This window comes from Colobus angolensis, unplaced genomic scaffold (assembly GCF_000951035.1).
Source record: "Colobus angolensis palliatus isolate OR3802 unplaced genomic scaffold, Cang.pa_1.0 Scaffold44, whole genome shotgun sequence".
In the NCBI taxonomy this organism is placed as follows: domain Eukaryota; kingdom Metazoa; phylum Chordata; class Mammalia; order Primates; family Cercopithecidae; genus Colobus; species Colobus angolensis.
The window spans coordinates 4,737,022-4,760,756 of record NW_012117821.1 but is presented as its reverse complement, the minus strand read 5'-3'; the positions used below and the strand labels follow the sequence as shown (position 1 = coordinate 4,760,756).

At 41.1% G+C, this 23,735-nt stretch overlaps 1 protein-coding gene across 1 annotated transcript in view; it reads left to right on the top strand.

Moving 5' to 3' along the window:
• Window positions 1-23,735, top strand: part of SORCS3 (sortilin-related VPS10 domain containing receptor 3) — a 617,501-nt gene that overhangs the window by 411,093 nt on the left and 182,673 nt on the right. The window lies entirely within an intron of this gene.

Below are 23,735 nucleotides of genomic sequence, written 5' to 3'. Positions count from 1 at the left end.
TCTCTAGGTTTTCCTTAGTCCCATCAAGTTGACATGTAAAATTAAACATCATAGTGTATCTATAACAGGGAACCTAACCTAGTCAGATATATAAATATACCTAACAAAACTAAATCATATAGGGTACAGGTAATGAGTCTTTGTTGGGGGTGAGCATCCATCTCTCTTGATCTGTGTGAGTGAATATGGGGAGATTCAGTTGTGGCTGACATCAGTAGCCCCAGTTAGCAGCCTAACTGACCTACTAGGAAACGATATGCTTGTGGTTAATTGCCTCCTCCTTGTGCACTTCAGCTTCCTGATCTGAAGGGTGAGAAGTTTGTACCAGAATCATACCTACTCAGTGTGTGGTCAGGAAACTGGGTGCTGGTTCACAAACTGCTACTAGTCTATGATGAGATAAATGCACAGATAAGTATATCTATTGAGAATGTGGAAACTTGTATGGCAATTTGACATTCTATGACATTTTATTGCATTTACAAAAAAAAAAAATCAGTCAGGTAGCCTGAAAACAAGTTGCACGCGACGACCTCTGAGAACCCTTCCAGTGCTAAAAGCCTTGTATGCTAATTGGATGGGGGTAGAAACTTCTAGATCAGCATCATAAAATACTCAGTGTAAGTTCTAGAGGCTGGAGTTGAGTGATTATGCATGAGACGATGTGATTTTAAAAAGAGCATGTTCTTAGCCAGAGTCTAGAACATAGAAGTCATAATACCAGCAGAGTCAGAAGTCGGTCATTCTAAGAAGACAGCCACACCATGTCATTTACTGGCAGTACGCCTAATCTCCAGGCTAAAGCTTAAAAGACTAGACCTAACTTGGAGCATTTGTAAAAGAGGAAGAAGAAAAAAGAAAGAAAAATCCAATAAACTCAAATAACCAAATATATATATTTGATGTTTGTTCTTTCCTAATCCATTTAAGTCCCATCAAATTGCTCAAAATCTCCTTTGATTTATAAATGGAATTTAGGTAGTGAGTAGTCTAAAATATAAACAATTTAAACTTTGAAAAGTAGCTCCCATGAAGCAGAGTTAAGGTATTTAAAGGATTTCTATTTCCCAAGACCTTAGAAATACCATGAATTAGAGTATCTCTGTTTAACTGCTGTTATGGATGGTCCCTTGGGTAAACACTGCTTTATAAAAAGCTAATACTCAGAAAGAGTTTTTAAAAATTAATATTCATGCATGGGCTGATCTGGTGGAAAAATGCATGGTTGACATTTTGTGATCATGTTGCACAAACAACCTGCATTAACAATAAGAAGCACGCCTTCTCCTGTCCCATCCCTACTGAAATCTTTCCCTGTGAACCTTGATTTCTTAGCTCTCTCTTCCTCAACATTCTGGGCAGGAGCATCTATTCTAGACCTGTGATCTTACTGGGAAACAGTGGACTTTAGGAGGCAGAGATAGATGGGGTGAGAAAGATCTGGGTTTAGAGGTTGAGAGCTGATTTTGGAAAAGCTGAACATGATCAGCAACAGGCTGGGGCACCCCCTTCACTGGCCACAAAAGGCTGCTTTTTCCTTGCCAGGAGCAGAGCTGGTGTGGGGTCTTGGATTTGCTACCTCACATTTGGATTGTTACATCTAGAGACCTTATTGTATTTGACACTATTGCCTGCCATGTGTGTGCTAGGCACCCATGGCGTGTCATGCCATTCTGGAAGAAAGAGAATCATGATAGCCCAGCACCAGCCAAAACTGTTCCCTTCCACTCTTCTTATTTGATTAGCCAAGTAGGCTTTGCTCTAGCAACCTGATGGTGTTCTTGTTCTCTAATTGGCTTCGCCTCCTAGTCTTCCTGTTTGGAGGAGTCAGGCTTCTCCAAATCATGAACATACCTTTACTACTCACCTTAGCCCCCAGTCCTTCCCTTCATCTTCCTTCCAGGAATCATTGAGCCTTCTTTCTCACCAAAAAGTAGAGCCTACAAGGCATAAATGCACCAGCTTTCCTTTGCCCCTGAACTGCCCTCCAGAGTTCTCGCTCTTTCCCCCTATTTCTCTGAGGTGTTGCAAGAATAGCTGTACCTTCTTTATGAACTTAAATTTCCAGGCACACTTTTAACCCTGTCTCTTCCAAGCTCTTAGGGGTTTCGCCTCATCAGTTAACTCTCTCTTGGTTCACTATCTTCAAATTTCTTATTCTCTTCCACTGAAAACCTCATTATTTCTCTTCTGTCTTGAAAAACAGAGAAAAAGAAGCCATTCCACAGTGCATTTATATTTCAAGACATCATGTTATATATGATAAATATGTTCAATTTTATCTGTCAATTTAAAAGAATAATCAAGGCCAGGCACGGTGGCTCATGCCTGTAATCTCAACACTTGGGAGGCCAAGGCGGGCAGATCACCTGAGGTCAGGAGTTCAAGACAAGCCTGACCAATATGGTGAAACCCCGTATCTACTAAAAATACAAAAATTAGCCGGATATGATGGCAGGCGCCTGTATTCCCAGGTACTCAAGAGGCTGAGACAGGAGAATTTCTTGAACCCAGGAGGCAGAGGTTGCAGTGAGTTGAGATTGTGCCCCTGCACTCCTGCCTGGGCGACAGAGTGAGACTCTGTCTCAAATAAATAAATAAACCCCAGTTTTTTCCTTTTCCACTCAGATAACTTTCCTGTTTGCCTCCTTTTCTTCATTGCTAAATTATATGAAATTAGTTATAATGAATGTGCTTCCTTACCTTCAAGTCACCTTTAAACCCACTCCCATCTGGTTCTTCCACCACTACTTCCTTTACTGCAATCATCAGGCACCTCCTAACGGCCAAATCCCATGCTCTCCTTTAATTTCTCATCCTACTTGACTTCAGCAGATGTTAACACTGTTGTCTACTTCCTTCAGGAGTCTTTGTCCTTCCTTGATCGTGATTTTCTTGTTTTTCTTTTTACCTTCCTGACCATCCTCTCCTGCATCTTTGCTGGCTTCTCTTGGGTTGGAGATCTTACACATGTCAGTGTTTCCAGGATGCTCTCTTCATTGTTTCATTTACTTGCAAAGATACACACATTTCTCCACTCTCGTCAATGCTTCCAGTCCCTCTAAAGATTACCAATCCCTATCTCACACCCTAGTCTCTCCAGAATTTCAGACACACACTTCTCATGCCCCTCACAACATCTCTACCCTGATATGGCTCTAATACTGCCAGATAGCTCTACTATATACCTCAAAACCCAACTGTCCATAGCAGAACATATTACCATTCCCCAAATGTATAAGAACTGTATCTCCTCCTTTCCACAACTTGGTTAAATGAGTTCTCTTGATTTCTCAGATTATCTTAGTTAACAATATCGCTATCCATCTAATTGTCTGACCTAGAAATCTCAAGTAACTCCAGACTACCTTTATTCGCTGCATCAGTCCCCTGAACAGCAGGGTCCAGCTGCCCACACCCTCTTGGTCCCCTTGCTGAATTTATTACACCCTCAAACCCCTTCCCTAGATGCATTTTCTTTGTCCCTGTTGGCACTTCCTTCAGCCAGGTCTTCCTCTTCTTTTGCCTGAACCAGCTTCCTCTCTGTTTCTCTGCCTTCAGTTTTACTACCAAAACTTGAGTCAGTCCTTTATGGCACCTTGTTGCTTCCTAAAACACTGGCTAAGTGAGGTTATCATTTGGTTAAAAACTTCTGCTGCTGAAGTCAAGAGATAATTATTTTTGTTAAAGTATAATGACACATTGGTGAGTCATGATTCCTTGTGAAGTATGTCACAAAAATTTAGTGGCCAGTAATAAAGAACTGATGTTGATGAGTTATCACCCTCATTTTCTTTTTGAAAATTTGAGGCAATTCAACGTTATCAGTAAAATGATGTCATTCTTACATACTTGCATTCCTAAATGAATAGAAATCAATGAAATGACAACTAATATGTCAGCTTCTTTAGTATTTCTTACTGACTGTAGTACGATGCCTATATAGATCATAAAGAGATATATTGAATGTAAATCATTGTTTTTGCTATGCAGGATTTCATGAAAGATTATCTGAGATTTGCTCAAAATCAGAATATGTTCACCTGATTTTCTTACACGTGAACAGCATCTGCCATACATCATTTTGGAAATCAAGACAGATAAAAACTAGTCTCGATATTAAAGTACAAATCCTTTAGCATGACACAGAATGCCTTCTCATAATAAATTTCTGGAACATCTTTCCTCTCTCCACCCATACCCCACACCAATCACTGTTATGCTTACATGCCATAAGATTGTATGCCTTCAGGTCTTTTGCCTTCCCTTTTCCAGGCCAATGAAGGCAGGGAATGCAATTCTAGGCAAATCCAGGAAATCCACTTATCTTTTAAAGTTCTGCTCAAAACTTTGGAAACTCCCTGAACCCTCTGTAACACCTTTTCATTGTGGCCAAGAGCATGTTTCTGGGACAAACCTCTTGGCATCTCTATTGGAAGCTCTAATATTTTGGTCAGCTTTTCTAAGCTTCAGTTTCCTCATCAGCCTACTGTCAATAATAATGCCATCTACCTCATAGAGTTGCTGTCAAGATTTCATAAGATAATTAACCATACCTAGGGAGTTCTTCTGCAGCTCTTCCTGAGTTTAGATGTGTTAATATCCGCAACTCCTTCAGATGGTGCTTGGCTCTGCTACGCTCAGCTGGAGTCAACTTCACTTTGCATCTTTCTGAAGCATCTAATACTGTGGAGTAAATTAATTTTCAGTGACTTCGATGTAGTCCCAAGGTAATTCTCTGTGATACTTTCCAGCAGGGAGCCTTTGAAATGTTGTCCCTCTTATAATTAATACATTGTACTGTGCTGCACCTATCAACAGATGGATTTATCATTACACATTCAGACTTGACAGAGGTCAGCCATCATCTCTCTCCGTGTGTCCTTGCATGCTCCTGGCAAGTTGATCTCTTTCCCTTCTTGCTTTCCAAGTCCCCCCACACCGATCCCACCCTATCCTCCAGTCTAGCCAGATCCATAGCTTTCTGGCTGAAAGTAATTATGATATCAGGCTGAAGTTTTGAAGCTTGGAAGGGCTCTACTCTGTTCAGATTTCATTTCTGACTGGAGTCAGTGAGCTACCACGTTATCAAACATGTACATATACTCCTTCCGAATAACGGAGGACATAGGAATTGAGCTCTTCCCAATGTCTCTTCTTTCTGCTCCTGAGATTCATTCCTGGGTTCAGCTCCATTTAAATTCCCTCAAATGTAATTAGGAAAAAAGGTATGGGCCGGGTGCTGTGGCTCACGCCTGTAATCCTAGCACTTCGGGAGGCCGAGGCAGGTGGATCACGAGGTCAGGAGATTGAGACCATCCTGGCTAACATGGTGAAATCTTGTCTCTACTGAAAAATGAAAAAAAAAAAAAAAAAAAAAAAAAAAAAAAAATTTAGCCAGGAGTGGTGGCAGGTGACTATAGTCCTAGCTACTCAGGAGGCTGAGGCAGAAGAATGGCGTGAACCCGGGAGGCGGAGCTTGCAGTGAGCTGAGATCGCACCACTGTACTCCAGCCTGGGCGACAGAGCAAGACTCCATCTCAAAAAAAAAAAACAAAACAAACAAAAAAAAGGGTATGGACGTTTATGAATATCATCAGCGTCTTTACCTTTCATGTCTTACTAGATCTATATCATAGATGAGGAAACTAAGGTTGAGAGTGGTTATCAGTCCAAGTTAATTAGTAGGTGGTACAGCCAGGATCCAATGCAGACTTACTGTAAGGCTGAGATTTTAATTCTGATTTTACACCACCTCGGTGTCTCCAATTTTCAGACAGCACGAGGGAGGTTTCTGGATCAAGTGGATCTGAATCAGAAATATGTGACATCTTCAGAGAAAGGGAGAAATCCTAGATTCTTTGTTTGAGAGCAGCTTCCCAGCCTGTGATCTAGGAACCTCACACCATCTCTTTCAATGGAAACCAATGTCCCTGCCCTTTTAAGAACTCTACATGAGAGAGAGGTAGTTCATATTTTCTCTACAAATCATAGGACCCTCCCTTGATAGTTAAATAAGATGATCTCAGCAGAGCTGACAAGATGTTTCCATGTTTGTTAAACAAGAACCATTTGTTTAGCTCAGGAGCATCTGTCGAATAAACAAGATATCTGATGTGCCATTTGCTCATTGGAAATTAACAAACCCTTTAAAAATGGCAATTTGTCAGGAGTTATATGAGGCAGAATTCATTCTCAGCAAGCGAACAAATTGAAACTTCCTTCCCAGGCTTTCTAGAATCCCCCAGAGCCAGTTGTGCAGAAAAAGTTCAGTTTAATTTACCATCACTAAGGAAAATATGCAGACAGTGATGGGAGAAGAGAAGCAAGTATCCTGCTAGAGAAACTGAAGAGTCCTGGGAGAGGTATTGTCCAGTTCAGTTGGGATGAGCTACTTCCCTTCTGGGCTGTGTTTCCATTTGGAGAATGTAGGACTCCTGGAAGGGGGCAACTTTTTCTTTCATGCGATTTCCAGGAATCATGTGGTATAATAAAACTGTCATCAGTCAGCATCGTTCCTGTCTGTGCCTTCCCATGGGGAGGGAATCAAATGGAGGGTTAATTTACTCCAGGAGTAAAGGCAACAAGGAAAAGAATAAAATGAATGAAAGGCTGTCACTACTCTCATGTGATGGAACAGCTATTAGAATCCTGGCTAAAACGAAGTCTGTGTATAGTCCTGCTTTCCCCATGAAGCACACGAGCTTCCTGATATTGGTCCATCCTGACTTACTCCTTGAAGGAGTATGATGTGCTGGCACCAGGTGGACTAAGCATATTGGGCAGTGAATGTTAGCTAGCATTTAGTAAGTCCAGGGACCATGCTAAGCACATTGCTGACATCAATTAAATGCTCACAAAGCTCTCGTTTGTTAAATTTTTTCTTTGTGTTTTCTGTGGGCTTATAGTAAGTGTATATATTTATGGGGCACAAGAGCTGTTTTGATACAGGCCTGCACTATGAAATCAGCACATTATGGAGAAAAGGGTTTCCATCCCCTCAAGCATTTATCCTTTGAGTTATATACAATTCACTTATACTCTTTAAGTTATTTTAAAATTTACAATTAGATATTATTGACCACAGTCACCCTGTTGTGCTATCAAATAGTAGGTCTTATTTATTCTTTCTAACTACTTTTTGTACCTACAGAGCTCTCTTTTATCCCCATCTATAGATGAGGAAACCAAGGCTTAAGTTTGTGTAATTTTTTCAAAATTACAAAGGTAGAAAGACATAGAAATGAGATTTAAACTAATGTAGCTTGAAAGCCCATTGGCCTTATTTTCATGTTGCATCACTTCAGATAGCTCTTGAAGACGCAAGGTTCCTGGGTCTCTTGGTGTAAAGACTGAGAAGAGCAACCTCTGAATTCATGAACCATACTTTGGGAGGAAGTATCATCATTTTAAACAGGATACTACTGAGATTCCTGGGAAGTGCTGGCTGGCTGGAGGTTGATATGCTATTCTTGCTGGGTTGCAATTCAAATTCTTTATTTAGGGAGAGTTTTGGATGGGAGGTGATGAGCTCTCAGGCTTTATATAAGTGGGTCCCTGTGGACTCTAGTTAGAAGCTGAGGAGTTAGCTGACTCTGGGCCCTGAGCAACTTGCTGCCTCATCTTCTCACATTAGCCCTTTTAGCAATTGATCTTGTAAACTTTCTCAGAGAAATTAAAGATGAAAAAGGGCCTATTAAGTGACTTTGCCCCAGCCCGAGACTAGGCAGAATGGCTCCAAAGAGAGGATTCCAGAGTGTCTGGTTCATTTTAATTTTAATTGTCCCAGAGGGTGTGACTTCTTGATCTTCCCCTGAGCAGCCCTTCCTAAGCTGATGGATATGGGCATGAGCAGTATCTCACAGGAGGTTCACCGCTGTGTGCCAGGGCTATGTATGTGCTATGCATGCTCATTTTGCACGTGTTCCATTTCTTTCCTTGGGCTGCTATCGGCTGTGGGCTTGTGGCTTTCCATGAGGCTACTGGTAGTTGATTTTAGAGCACAGAATGTTAGGCAGCAAGGGCAGGCCTAACTGGGGAAGTCTCTTCAGTTCTGGGGCAGGGAGTGGAGGCATGAGCATGGGAGGCATGGGGGTGAGAAGCATGGAGCCACTGGATGTAGAGATCAGAGGGAAGAGTTCTGCCAGGGGAGCTGGTACCTGGGACTGGGTGGGGGTGTGGCATCAGACAAGAATTACTCCTGTCACAGTTTACCCCTAGGTGGTCCCTAAAGGATTTGTTTGAAGGAACAGGGAACCATAGATGCTGATTTTCTTTTCCTCAGTGTTTTGTGATTTCAGGATGCAGTTTGATCTCTGTGTGTGTAACTCTCCGAGAAGCCATGAAGTAAAGGGAAGTCTCCTGAGATTAGGTTGTGGAATCATTTCAATCCTCCCACTTTTCCTCTGCTACCTGAGGAATCTTGGGCAAATCACTTAAACTCTTCTTCAGTAAGGACCTCATTTTTCACATTTTCAGCTTGTGGGAAATACATACTTTATAGGTTACTTCTTAACATTAAATGATATAAAGAAATAAGGTGCCTGCCACAGAGTGGCTCATTCATACGTGCCGGGTATTTTCTTTCCTCCCTTTTTGTCGGGTCCGGACAAGCCTGCATGGTGCATCACCAGATGTGCTGTGGAGCCAAGTCCGTGTGAGCTGTGTTTCAACTGGGAGCTGTCATTTATCAGCTGCAGTGACTTAGACAAGTCCCTTAGCTCATCTGAGTCTCTAGTCTCTCATTGGTAAAATGCAGACAAACATAGTACATTCCTTGTCAGAGTTTTGATCATTTGTTCAGCAATATAATTGAATTTCAGTTTCGTGCTAGGAGGTGAAGTTACTGTGGTGGACACAGCAGCCAAGATTCCTCCCTTCAAGGAAAGTGTAGTCTAGAGGGGAGGCAGGCACTATTCAAATCATGAATTCAGTGAGATAACACATACAGAGCAATATGTTATGGTAGGAACATGTTTCTCATAAGATAGTGCAGAAATCTCTAGCTATCATTACATTGACCTTGGGGCTACTATGGTTATTATCTTCTTCCTGGGGGTCCCCATATGGTTACAACCTCTTCCCTGTTGTCTTCCAGACCCACTTATACTATGAACCCATAAAGCAGATGCCGATTTTCTACCGTTTATTCCAACCTCAGTCTGGGTCTGGGATAGCTGTAAGTAAGGCTTTCCCAGGAAGTGGGCTGTCAGTATAGACTCTGGTCAGGTCTACAAAATGCATGCCCCTAGTAGTTCCAAGGCGAAGACTAGGAAATTCTGATTTTATTCTCTTCAGAGCTGAGATACAATTAAAAATGTTACCACAGTAATTGGCAACATCCATTAACTTGATTAAAATTGCCCGAGGCAGCACATTTTCCCCCCTTCTGCACATTATTAGCCTATAAATATACCTGGTTCCTTTTTCTTTTTTCTCTAGAACTTCCACAAAACATCCTCACATCCTCCCATACTCCCAAACTATCTCCTTAATGCCCTTTGCCTTTTTATAATTAACTCCCTGAATTCCTCCAGCACTTCCAGTCAGTACGACATAATCTTGCATCTAATTACATGTGGCATGGTGGCTCATCTGAGAGGTGGCATGGAAAGCCCGTATTACTGAAAGGAGAGCACTGACTCAGTCAGCAGAGCCCAGGGTGAGTCCCAGCTCTGCCTTCACCTGGCTAGGGATCTTAAGTGACTTAGCTTTCTGAGTGTGCTCATCTATGGATTGGGAGCAATGATGTCTACCTCCTAAGATGAAGGCTATGAACATTAGACAATGTGATCATGCTCTGTGAAATACCAAGTGCTGGGGGCTCCTGTGCATTGATCCCAGTAGCTCCTTCATCTGCCCATGCCCTCCCTGTTCCATTCTCTGGTCCCTGCTTAGGGGCAGGTGCAGGTGGGTTCTGTCAGCACAGGGACGTTCACAGAAGCCCTCTCCTAATGGGTGTGGTCTTTACTGATGGGGAGTGACACCTTGGGGACCTCACCAGCAGGAAGTTCCTTTTCCTTTTAATACGCTCGCTTCATTAGTTTCCCTATAAAGAAGGGGGGAGAAGGGGTGGAGCAGAACAGGAGGCTTTCTCACAATCAAAAGTGTAACAGCTGTCAGTGCAGAGGGGAAAATCATAATGCCCCCTTCCTCCTGAGCTGTGGAGTCACTGAACACCAGAGACCACAGAGGGAAGGGATCCCTAGTCTCCTTAAAGCTCCCAGCCCTGATAGCCTCTTCAGTTTGCAGAGGAAGAGACTGTACCCAAAGAGATCAGTAACTTAGTCAAAACTACACAGCTGGTCAGTGCGACTGTGGTCAGAATTAAGGTCTTTATCCCAGTCCAGTGCTCTTTCTATTCCATTCCAACAAAAGTTTTTATTAGTCACTTTCTACATAATCAGGAGGTGTGGAAATGAGTCTGTGTGCACGTGTGCCTGTGTGTCTCTGTATGTTCCATAAAGCGCTTGGAACCTGGTATACATGTTCATTAATGTGTGCATACGTCATTTCATTTCATCATTTCCAAGACCAAATCGGGAAGATTTTTGATTGTTATATCAATTTAAAGGTTCAGAGAGGTTAACTATAACTTGCCCAAGGTAACACAATTAACAAGTGTAGAGTTGAGATGAGAATCTAGGACCTATGGCACTAAAGCTCCTCTCTGAACCACTGGACTATAGAAGAGATAAATTTTGTCTAAAAATGCACATGAGTTGGAATGATGCCCAGTGTGTAAGTGAAATCTCCACAAGTGCTATGTTATCCTAAGCTTGAGCTTGAGAATTGCAGGGTGGTGAGAGCTTTGTTCGTTCCTAATTGTTTTCCTTTAAGTTGTCTCTATGCCTTTATAAAACTGTTTCTCTCTCAAATTGCATACTCCCCACTTTATCAGCCCCTCCATCCACCCTGGCCTCCTGACCTTCAAATCATCACTGGACTCCATGCTGGGTGCACAGGCAGCCCTCGGGAAGTACTTGCTTTAGGAGACACGGGCCAACTGGTGGGCCAGCAGGATGATTTGTGCCTCATGTAGATGTTCCTCTCTTTTATCCTCACTTTTAAAGCCCCAATCCTTTGTGGAACTGTTCATTGGAGCTATGCTAGCCTGTAACTCACACATGTGCTGTAAACAAATGGGCCATGTGGTAGGCTGTGTAACAGTTCCCAGAGTGCTCACACACAGTAGGTATTCAGTAAGTATTTGCCAAGGGACTGTTTGTCTTATTCCTAGTAGAGCAGTTGTTCAGCTGTCTCTCGGTAAATTTTCGTGGATTTTCACTACTTTGACACAATAATAAAATCCCAGGGACCAAATCTTCGTTTAAAATGACTACTGCCAGCATATGACATGGTGATGGCTACAGTTCACTGGGATTCTTTGGTTGAGTTGAACTTCTCTACTCGGAGGAATTGGCCTCTTGACATGCATATGCTTTGCCCTGAAACTATTTCATGTGGCTGCTGGATTTGGTTCCAGCCATCTAGAATGTATAAAGATATCAGATTAAATTAGACCATATAGTTTTCCTCCCTTCCTTCTTTCCTAGTAGGAATTGTGTCATATTTGTGACCCAGTATAAACTTATGTGTTTTTATAACTTAAGCAAAAGTTACGTGAAAAGTACTTAGTCTACCACATGAGATGCACTCTAGTATTTTCTATTCTAGTCTCTTCTATTTTATGAAACATTATTTGTGTTGTGATTCACTAAGTGTATTTCATGACCCACTAATAAGTCCCAACCCTATGGTTTGAAGAACACTAATCTAGTCAGCGAACCTTTTAATTTGCTGGGGAAACCAGAAGGATGAAGGGGAAATAGCTATGCAGGTGTCATTAAGGTCATGCATATTCTGAGCAACTTCCTAGGGGATGTATCGTTAATGACTCTCTGGTTGCACGAAACTGACTTAATTAAACACACACACACACACACACCATAGAGTGTTCTGTTTTTGTCTCTTGTCTCTGCTTCTCTCTTCTATCTGGAAGACCAGCTTAAGATATCCAAGACTAATTGCTCCAAGTCTCATGTTATGGTCTCATAAACCAATCCCAAAGTCTGGGAAAATAATTTCTTTGATGCAGCTTGGTGTGTGGGTAGACTGATCTACTCAGCTGTTGACAAGAGGCAGGACCTCATAGTACAGACATAGGTGTCGGTGTCTGCACCTAAAAATCTGTGAATCTGGGGCTAGAGAGCAGTTGACAGAGGCAGGGGGAATATTTATAATTTGGGAGGAAAGCTTCCAAAGTGCCCACAAGAGGAAGCCGTGTTCATTTGAGCTGGATGATATCCCTGAGTTCTTGCTGCCCCAGCGTTTTCACAGGACGATCACATTTGTCAAGCAAATCACAGATGACTGTGTTTGACAGCTCCAATACTGCTTTGAGGATAAATGGTGAAAATAGCAGCATAATAATATAGAATGAAGACTTTATTCACTTAATTGCCTAGAGATTAATTAAATGAATGAAATCTGTTTCACCATATTATGGGACTCTTCAACATTTATCCTAAACATATTGCTGGGGTTATTATTCCTATTCATGTATTTATTCATCTGCTTTACAGATATTTAAGAAATGCACAGGGAGGCATGGTGCTAGGCACTGGAAGAAAATCCAGTTTAGTCAGATCTAGAGCCTGTCTTTAAGAAGAATGAAATCAAGAAGGAGATACAAGTCAGGTGTACAAATAACTGAAGGTGGAGTGAGATAGACTATGCTTGAATCCAGGCTCCATCTCTTTCTTGCTCTGTGTCAATAGTTACACAACTGGACATTTTAAAATCCCCATTTCCTCATCTGAAAAAAAGAAAAAAAGATTATATTACTGTCTCAAAGTTTGTTTAAAGATTGAGATAATATATCTAAATTAATAGTAAAATTCTTGGTATGTTAAAGGTGTTCAATAAATATTAGTTGCATTTAAGATATTTTGAGCACTATCACACTAAGTGTTACATACTGCAAAGTGTTAACATGTGCCTCTCTTTGTTCCAAATGTTTTACATACATTTAATCAATTAGCTCTCATGAAAACAATGACAGGGATGCCATTATTACCTCCCCATTGTGCCAGTGAAAACAATTTGAGACATAGAAAAGTTAAGCAAATTGCCTAGAATCCCCCAGTGAGTGAATGATGGAGCCAAGGCTCTAACCCAGAGTCTGGCTCTGGAATTTATGTTCTGGGCTGCGTCGGTGATCTGTGGAAAGGAGCACCTGTTACAGTCTGAGATTGTATCTTGGACTCTAATAAATGATTCTCAGCTCTGACTTCACATTCTTATCACCCAAGAGCATCTAAAAGCTATTGATTCCTGGACTTGACTCCTGGTTAGTGATTCTCAAAGTGTGAGTCCTGACCACCATCATCATGTCATCTGTGTATTTCTTAAGAATACAAATTCTTGGGCCCCACCCAGACCTCCAGAATCAGAAACTGAGGGTGGAGCCCAGCATCAGTGTTCCAAGAAACCCGCCAGAAGATTCTGATGCTAGCTGCTGCAATCAGAATCACAATGAGAGGACTATTGCTTCAGACCAATTACTCCAGAATTTCTGGAAGAAGTAGAGCCTATGCATTGGTATTTAATATTTTTGGCAAGTTCCTCAAGTGATTCTAATATTCAGCCAGGGTCTAGAAGCTAAATATTGAGCTGGGCCATAAGCAGGGAATATGTAGAGTGGACTAGAATGAGTATTTCAGGTGGAAAGGCAGCTTGAACAAAGACATAAAGGGGGAGAAAGTTTGTGATGTGAATTGGGGAAATATCTTGAGATATGGCAGGGTGATGATAGTCAATAGTAATGTATTGTATATTTCTTTTTTAATTGGTCTAAATGTGCCTTTATTTTTTTTTAACTTTTATGTTTGGTTCAAGGGAACACGTGCAGGGTTATTTTATAGGTAAACTCATGTCATGGGGGATTTATGTACGGATTATTTTGTCACTCAGGTACTAAGCCTAGTACTCTATACTTATTTTTTCTCCTCCTCTCCTTCCTCCCACTGTCTACCCTCTGGTAGGCCCCAGTGTTTGTTGTTTCCCTCTTTGTATCATTTAGTTCCCACTTATAAGTGAGAACATGTGGCATTTGTTTTTCTGTTCTTGCATTAGTTTGCTAAGAAGAAGGGCTTCTAGCTCCATTCATATTCTTGCAAAGGACATGACCTTGTTCTTTTTTATGGCAGCATGGTGCACCATGGTGTATATGTACCATATTTTCTTTATCCAGTCTTCCATTGATGGGCATTTAGGTTGATTCCATGTCTTTACTGTTGTGAATAGTGCTGCAGTGAACATTCACGTGCGTGTGTCTTTATGATAGAACAATTTATATTCCTCTGGGTATATGCCCCAAAATGGGGTTACTAGGTCAAAAGGTAGTTCTGTTTCTAGCTCTTTGAAGAATGACCACACTACTTTCCACAACGGTTGAACTAATTTACACTTATACCAACAGTGTATATGTATTCCCTTTTCACCTCAACCTCACCAGTATCTGCCAGTTTTTGACTTTTTAATAATCGTCATTCTGGCTGAGATGGTATCTCATAGTGGTTCTGATTTGCATTTCTCTCATGGTCAATGATGTTGAGCTGTTTTTCATATGCTTTTTGGCCACATATATGTCTTCTTTTGAAAAGTATCTGTTCATGTCTTTTGCCTACTTTTTAATGTTTTTTTTTCTTGTAAATTTAAGTTCCTTGTAGATGCTGGACTTTTGTCAGATGCATAGTTTGCAAATATTTTCTCCCATTCTGTAGGTTGTCTGTTTATTCTATTGATAGAATTTTTTGCTGTGCAGAAACTCTTTAGTTTAATTAGATTCCATTTGTCATTTTTTGCTTTTGTTGCAATTGCTTTTGGCATCTTCATCATGAAATCTTCCAGTTCCTATGTCCAGAATCGTATTTCCTAGGTTGTCTTCCAGGATTTTTTTTTTTTTTTTTGTAGTTTTGGGTTTTACATTTAAGTCATTGATCCATCTTGAGTTGATTTTTGTATATTGCATAAGGAAGGGGTCCAGTTTCAATCTTCTGCATTGGGCTAGCCAGTTATCCCACCACCAAAACAGAATGGTACTGGTACAAAAACAGACATAGACCAATGATACAGAATAGAGAGCGTGGAAATGAGGCCACACACCTACGACTATCTGATCTTCAACAAAGCTGACAAAAACAAGCAATGGGAAGAGGACTCCCTATTCAATAAATGGTGTATTGTATATTTCAAAATTATAAAGTAGATTTCACATTTTTTTACCACAAAAAATGATAAATAAATGAGATAATGGGTATGTTAATTAACTTGACTTAATAATTCTACATCCGATACATACAGTATACCAAACTTCACATTGTACCCCATGAATGTATACAACTATGATTTGTCAGTTAAAATAATATTAATAAAATTATCGTTTTTAAATTTAAATGTCTAGCTGATCAGTTTATAAAGTATTCATACTTTGACCTTATGAGTATTTTACCCTCAATATTTCCCTCATGCATACCCCAATATTCAGTGTTTTTAATTCCTGGGGAAGTTTTTGCCATGGAAATAATACTCACAAAGAGAGAAAAATACACAGGATCTTGGTCCTGCCACTCCCTTCCAAGACCAAGAGCTAAGTGTATTATGAAGAGGCCAGTACTAATGTTCCAAATTGGATTCTATGGCCACTGACACAAACTCTAGCTGTGTCTTTACAAAGGGTTGGTTTCTGGTCTTTGGCATGAATGGGGTTGGATGGGATTGTGATGTTTCTAAGGTTGTAGCATCCAGCTCTCTTGAGGACTGTTGTGGCTGGGTGAGCGGTTATGGTTCCCAAGAAGTTCCTGTCTGACCTATTTTTTATGATACGATTTGGAGACTGTTTGCACAAAGGGTTAAGTTGCTAAAAATAAGTTTGAAGCCACTTGACCTTTTCTGGCACTTCTATTAGTAACACCTGTGAGTGTGTGGTTCGAGGAGCTGATTCCATTTCTTCCCTGGAATTTTGGCTGTGGCTTCCTACTTCCTTTTGTTCCCTGTGTCCTTTCTTGGTCTTTGGTCAGAACTCAGAAGGATTCCCAAATATAGAAATTTTCAGATGATTCTTGTGCTGTTATTGAGCTCATTAATTGTTATCCAATTAATGACAATACCCTCGAAGGCGAACAATCTAAAGAGAAACATGACCTGGGACACAGGGAGGAAAGTGAGATCTGTTTTGGTCATAAGACAGTTAGTCTTTGAGATGCAAACACATGCTTATGAAGTTTTTCTAACAGAATGAAAGTGTTATAACCATTCACTCAACAAGTATTTACTGATGATCTACCATGTGGCAAGTGCTGTGGTAGGATCAATTGATACACTATCCAGTAAAATCCTGTGAGGTCAAGCATTGTGTCTAATAAGGGGGAATAAAGGTACTTGCAGCCCAGTACAAAGATTTCTTCACTGGGGAGGAGACCAGATTGTTATAGGAGCCTTGTCAAGAGTTGGTTCCAAGGATTTGTGATGTACGCTTAATCTAGAGAGGGAGAAGGTGCCTAAACTGAACTTCTTAGTAGCAAGGACTTTTTATATCTAGTGCCTTGAACAACACTACCGTCATTAGTTACTCAACAAATGTAGAAGTATCAGTGGCGGAGTTGGGGGAAGAAGACAGGCAGGAAAGTATATTATTTTATCCTGTCCTGTGAATAGAAAATAATATTGTCATCGCCAAAATGTAAAGACTGCATCCTATGTGTCAGACACTGTTCTCAGGGATTACTACTTAGCTCATTTTAATTCTTCTAACTCTATGAAGTAGGTATTATGAACTTCCATTTTATAGATGTGGAAACCAAAAATCATTTGCATGTATGTGATGAAGAGTTTACACAGAGGGCTTGATCGTAGTTACCTTCTTGAAGAAGACTGGAAAAAGCTACTGGAAAACATTAGTTTTTCCCCAGTCATGAATGTTAGTCTTCAGAAAATCCCTGTGGTAGAATTCATGATTGAGAATTTTTTTTTTTTTTTTTTTTTTTTTTTTTTTTTGAGACAGAGTCTCACTCTGTCACCCAGGCTGGAGTGCAGTGGTGCAATCTTGACTCACTGCAGCCTCCGCCTCCGGGGTTCAAGTGATTCTCCTGCCTCAGCCTCCCAAGTAGCTGGGATTGCAGGTACACACTACTACACCCAGCTAATTTTTATATTTTTAGTAGCGATGGGGTTTCACCATGTTGGTCAGGCTAGTCTCAAACTCCTGACATTGTGATCTGCCCGCCTCAGCCTCCCAAAGTGCTGGGATTACAGGCATGAGCCACCACGCCCGTCCCATGATTAAGTACTTTTTGAGTGTTCATAGGGTTTTCATAAATTCATACCTGATCTTTACATCTTTATTATGTCCTATAAAATTTTGTTTTATAGTCATTTAATTAAAAGTAGGAATACAGCATACTCAAATAAAGGAATTATTGATTACTTGTTTACATTAGCAATAATAATATATACTTATATACTGAAACAATGTATCTTTACTATCTGATGCTTTCTAGAAACTTTCTAGGAGTCTTTTTCTTTCAGACAGTTTTAATAGGACGCTTGAAAATTCATCTTTACTCTTTTGCAGATATTAAGCACAATGAGCTTTATGTGTCCTGTGGCTAGTTCTGCACTGAATACTGCTCCTGGCCTTCTGGTCTATCCTGGCCTAAATTTGGTCCTAGAAATGTGAAGGAACTTGGATGCTCGAGAGGGAAGAGGTGCCAGGGGCAATTATTAACCTGCTTGGCATATCTGAGCAGGCATGCCTCTCCTCCCCTCCTTAATACCCGTGGCAATGTCACGGCCCCTGTTACACATGCCTCACCTCATTCTATCATCACAGACCTCAAAAAAGTCAAGCCCAAGCCCCAAGTTTTCTTTTCTTCAACATGTTTAATCCTTCTTAAGGTTTCTTTGCAAAAATCTTCACTCACTACTCCTCTACCGTTGGCCCAACCTCCTTTTTCTATTCTCAACTTTTCCTTCTTACCAATTACCTTCAATGTGAGTGACTCCAAATTCATGTAGTCTAGAACCAAAATTTTCTACAATAGTGAAAATGCATACAGAATAGATTTGTATTTCCTAAAATGCTGCTTTAAAGGGACTTACATGTTGGGGAAAGGGAGGCAATGAGGCATGATGTTTATGATCCTTACTCTAGGAGAGATGGATGGGCACAAATCCCATTCTTCTCACCAGCTAGGAGAGGCAGCTTACAGGAGAAGTTAAGCTTATGGCTCAAAGCCACCTGCCTGGTTTGAGTCTGAGTTTTGTTGCTTTGTGGCTACATGTCTTTGGGCAAGTTGTTTAAGCTTTTAATGACTATTTGTGCCTTTTTAAGTAGAGAAAAAATCATTCCTAACTCATAGAGTTGATACGAGGATTAAGCGAAATCAACATTTACATTTTAAATATGACTAATACATAGTGTACTCTCAATATCAATGAATTGTTATTATGTGATATTCTCATTTTACTGCAGGGAAAAATTAGATAAATGATACTTTCCTTAAAAGTTCATTTTGAGAATTAATGAAGATAATGCTTATAAACACCAAACAGAGTGCCTGACACAGGAATGGTCTCAATACCCATTAGCATTTATCATCATCATTATATACACTTTCCCAAACTTTTCTACAAGTTTATCCCTTATGACTTCCACTTTTCCTTAAAGAAGAAAACTCTGAATGTTTGCATCATGTATTTCTTTGCTTGGTGTATTTGTGTGTACTTTCCTTGCATTGAGTTTCTAGAAGTGGAGACTTGGGACTTTAAGACGAGAGACCTGATTGCTTACACCCAATGAATGTCAGATAGTTTCCTGGTGAATTGATGTGGCTGGAAATAACAATAAGTTCATGGGCTTCTCAGCAGTTTGTGCTAGGTGAGGAAGTGCAGTTCCTGAATGCCTATTTTTGCTGCCTTGTTACCAGGGGAGGCTCAGAGTGCAAGCAATTAAGCGTGTCCAGCTAAGGCAGTGCTTCTTAACTGGGTGTGATTCTGCCAACCATCCCCACCAGGCGATATTTAGCAGTGCCTAGAGACATTTTTGGTTGCCACCACTGCGGGAGGGTTACTGCATCTGGTAGAGGCCAGGGATGCTGCTCAATATTCTGCAATGAGTAGGACATCTTCCACAACAAAGAATTATCCAGCTCAAAATGTCAACAGTGCCAACGTTGAAAAGCCCTAGGCTAATGCCATCGGCATGGCAGAAGGTGGGCAGCGGCTTCCCTCTGTGGGCTGGAGGAGGGCCTCAGGCCACAGCTCAGATTGTGATGAAGAATGTTCTTCTTACCCTCAGCATCCAAGTTATTTTACTATACCTCTGGCCAGCTGAACAGCTTAAATTCCTCCCCTGTGGACCTAGGGACAGAGCAGTTTTGAAGTACAAATCTCTTACCCCTATCATTTCGTCCAAAGGGGAGCCTAATCCTCAGTAGTGCTGGAGCTCAGGAGAAATACTGAAGAAAGATAATTAGGGTCTCTGGCCTTAGGAAGTTTACTGTCTGATGAGCTGCATGTATTTATAAAAATCGGCCGGGCGCGGTGGCTCAAGCCTGTAATCCCAGCACTTTGGGAGGCCGAGACGGGCGGATCACGAGGTCAGGAGATCGAGACCATCCTGGCTAACACGGTGAAACCCCGTCTCTACTAAAAAATACAAAAAACTAGCTGGGTGTGGTGGCGGGCGCCTGTAGTCCCAGCTACTCGGGAGGCTGAGGCAGGAGAATGGCGTAAAATGTGTGAACCTCTGACTCTCTGGATTCTCTAGACGTATGTGTGTGTGGGGGGCGGGGGGGGAGGGTGGTGAATGTATGTGAAGCTGCACACGTGCATGAACTGTCTCTGTCTCTGTTTGTTTCTCTATCTCTGTGTGTTTCTGTTTCTCTTTGTCTTTTGGCTATTGTCTTCATATTACCTCCTCTCTGTCTGTTTCTCTGTCATATTGTCATTTTTTTCTCTCTGTATATGTACATCATTTTTATAGACCTGATATTCCTATCAGACAAGGAGTATTTTTCCTGGTGACCAGATTTGAGAGACTATTCTTTCCTAACAGCTTCAGTAAGAGAAGTCTTGAGGGTGTCTTTTAAGTTGTGATCACCTGATCACCATAGCCAAGATGTCTCATGACCCTACTGGATCACGTGACATCCCAGGGCTTCAGAGGGATGGGCTGCTGTGATTGACCAGCCTGGCCAAAAGCACATAGCTGCAGTCAGGCAGACAGCTCCATAAAGGATAACAGGAAAGCATACTGAGCAGACCCAAACTACAGGTGTCCATTCTAGGGAGCCAAGACCAACTCGAGAGAACAGCTTAATAACGCAAGTGCTGGAGGATGTGTGATCCACATTCTGGGTTCTCTAGAATTGTGAAGGAGAGAGATCAGTGTGAGCTGGCATGACCAGGGAAGGTTTCCAGGAGAATTTGATTCTTGCTTTCAACCTGGAAAGATGTGTGAGATTTTAACTAGATGGAAGGAAGTGAGCCTTCCTGTTGAGTGAAGAGTTTATTTGCTTGTTTTATTGGTTTGGTTGCCTTGTTTTAAGCTCCCAACAGGCAGACTTTTCTTTCTTTGTTAATAGAACATAGTATTTATTGACCACAATCAGGCTTCTTCAGTATGGTGCCAGTTCTCTGAATGCTACTCTGTCAGTGACCATGGGGAGAGAATGGAAGAATAACAACTGAGAAACTTCTAATCCTGAGAGTACCAGCATACTATAAAGAAACAGGGAGTTCCTTGTGGATCCTAGATATTAGACCTTTGTCAGATGGATAGATTGCAGAATTTTTCTCCCGTTTTGTAGGATGCCTGTTCACTCTGATGATAGTATCTTTTGCTGCATAGAAGCTCTTTAGGTTAATTAGATCCCATTTGTCAATTTGGGCTTTTGTTGCAATTGCTTTTGGTGTTTTAGTCATGAAGTCTTTGTCCATGCCTATGTCCTGAATGGTATTGCCTAGATTTTCTTCTAGGTTTTTTTATGGTTTTAGGTTTTATGTTGTAGTCTTTAATTCATCTTGGGTTAATTTTTGTATAAGGTGTAAGGAAGGGGTTCAGTTTCTGTTTCCTGTATATGGCTAGCCTGTTTTCCCAGCACCATTTATTAAATAGGGAATCCTTTCCCCATTGCTTGTTTTTGTCAGGTTTGTTGAAGATCAGATAGTTGTAGATGTGTGGTGTTATTTCTGAGGCCTCTCTTCTGTTCCATTGGTCTATATATCTGTTTTGGTACCAGTAGCATGCTGTTTGGTTACTGTAGCCTTGTAGTGTAGTTTGATGTCAGGTATACCTATGTAACCAACCTGCACGTTCTGCACATATATCTCAGAACTTAAAGTAAAAATTTAAAAAAAAATTACTGTGGTCAAATACATTTGGGATACATTGGGTTAATAAAATGAGACATTTCTCTTCTGGAAAAAAAAAGAAAAAAGCAGGGTGGCTTCAGACCAAAGAAAGTATTCGTATAGTCCATTGTGGTGCCCTCAGTCCTCTGTGTGTCTGGCCTCAAGTGTTTTACATTGAAATTTTGTCATTGTCACAGGTAGATCGGTTGTTTATTAATTCAGTAAACACTTAAGTATCACCTAATATGTACTACACACATAGGTCCCAATGGTTCAAAAATAAATAAGACAGGATCCTACTTTAAAGTTTATAACCAAATAGAGAAGACACAGAAATGAATTAGCAATTGCATACATGGTTTGATTGTGCCATGCAAAGCAGTGGTCCTCAAACATGGCTGCACATGGAAATCACCTGCGACCTTTAAAAGTACTGATGCCTTGTTCCCATCTGTAAAAGTTTTTATTTCATTGGTCTGGTGAAGAGGACCCAGGCATCTGCATATTTCAAAGTTACCCCCAGGGCTGTCATTAGCTGTAAAGTCTGAGAACCACTGGAATAAGGATGCTTTGGGAGCAGGGAAAGGGCTCTGCAGTGATACTAGGGAAGGAAGGACTGCTGGAGGGGCAAGGCCCAGTGAGCTTGGAAAGAGGAATGAGAGTTCGCCAGGGAAGGAGAGGGGCAGGGAGATGAGTGGATAAGGACGTTGGAGCTCTTCCTGCTGGAAGTCAGGAAGTCTCTCTAATTTTGGCCTAGTCCCTGTGTGGCCTTAGGCAGACATCCATTTTTTTCTGTGCCTCAATTTCTCCTTCAGTCAAATATGACTAATGATGCCTGCTCTCCTTACCTTAGGGGTTTGCTGTTAGGATCAAATGAGGTAAAGAAAAAGGAAATGATAGAATGTCAGTGATCACTGGGAAAAATAACCCATTAGAGTGAAGCCTCATTTATTCAGCCTCTTTGAGGAAAGAAGTATTTTACATAAATGAACTTTCAGATAACTAAATTTTGACCTTTCAAGAAGTAATAATTTTATTTTAACCAATAAAAATCATTTTAGTTTTTCTAAAACATAACACTTGCAGCTGAACTAATAATTTTATTTTAACCAATACAAATCATTTTAGTTTTTCTAAAACATACCACCTGCAGCCTTAATTTCTTAAACAGGGTACCCTGGATGCCATCAGCCCCTGTTTCTTTTCTTCTGTGCCTTCAGCCCCTCAACATAGATGTCAGCACTAAATTGTGCTGTATTACAGTAATGCCCCCAGGGCTATTGAGAAGTGTAGGGATTTGTGGCATGGAAGATTGGGTTTTGAGTTCTTAAGTCTGTTTTTCACAAGTTTTCCGTTTCTCTTGCTATCGAAGTATCCGTTCTTGGTTCTCCCATTTTCAATTCTACTTTCCATTTCTAACTTGCTGCTGCTTCCCTGTTGAAGACTGGAAAACCAGAATACAAATCTTAGAATAGTGTACAAAATCTGAGCCATTAGACTGTAAGTAAGAGCCTGCCAGAGAGAGTGGATTGTGTGATCTTTAGTAAATGAGTTTTTAATATGTGTGTTGGCTCTTTTCAGTGGGCTTTCTGGGCCTTACTCTGGCCTGGGTCTCTAATTTAGGAAACAGCTGACTGGGCTTTATGTGTGAAAGGTCGGAGGTCTATGAGGATTATTTATAGGGATTCTTAGGCCTCCATCTCCTAGGTATTGGCCAGAGACCTTTAAGGTTTTCCACTTTGGTCACCAGGAGAATTTTGTCCTTGTCAGACCAGATTTTGAATGTATATTGCCAAACTTTTGTTATTTTCAAGGCAGGAATAAAGAAGGATACCTAGGATTAAACTCAGGAAGGAAGGAGTATCTTGAAGCAAACAGCCCAAACTGAGGCAATACCGTCTTCCCCATTGGGTAGAACAGGCAGGTAAAGAGGGAGGGCAGAGGAGGAGGAAGTGGTGGAAGGAGTGAAGAAGGTTAGGACAGAGGAGATAGATGGAAGACACTGGGGAAGAGAGAACTTCTGGGAAGGTGCAACGTGGAGAAAGCCATGAGCAAGGTGTAGGCCAACATGACTATGCACTCTGTATTCTTCTCTATTTTTTTTTTGAATCACTGACTCACTGACCATTCAGTACTCATGTCTTGTGACCCTTATAGGTGACAGTTCCTAGGAGCAGCCACACTGTGAGGACTGCCAGTGGCCACTGCATCCTGCATTCTGCTGGTTCCCAGACTGCAGGATGGTCATCTTTGAGAAAGCGGATTTCTGAGTAGCATTTGACCCTGAGTGCCTCCCACTTCTCTGTCTGCTATCGGCG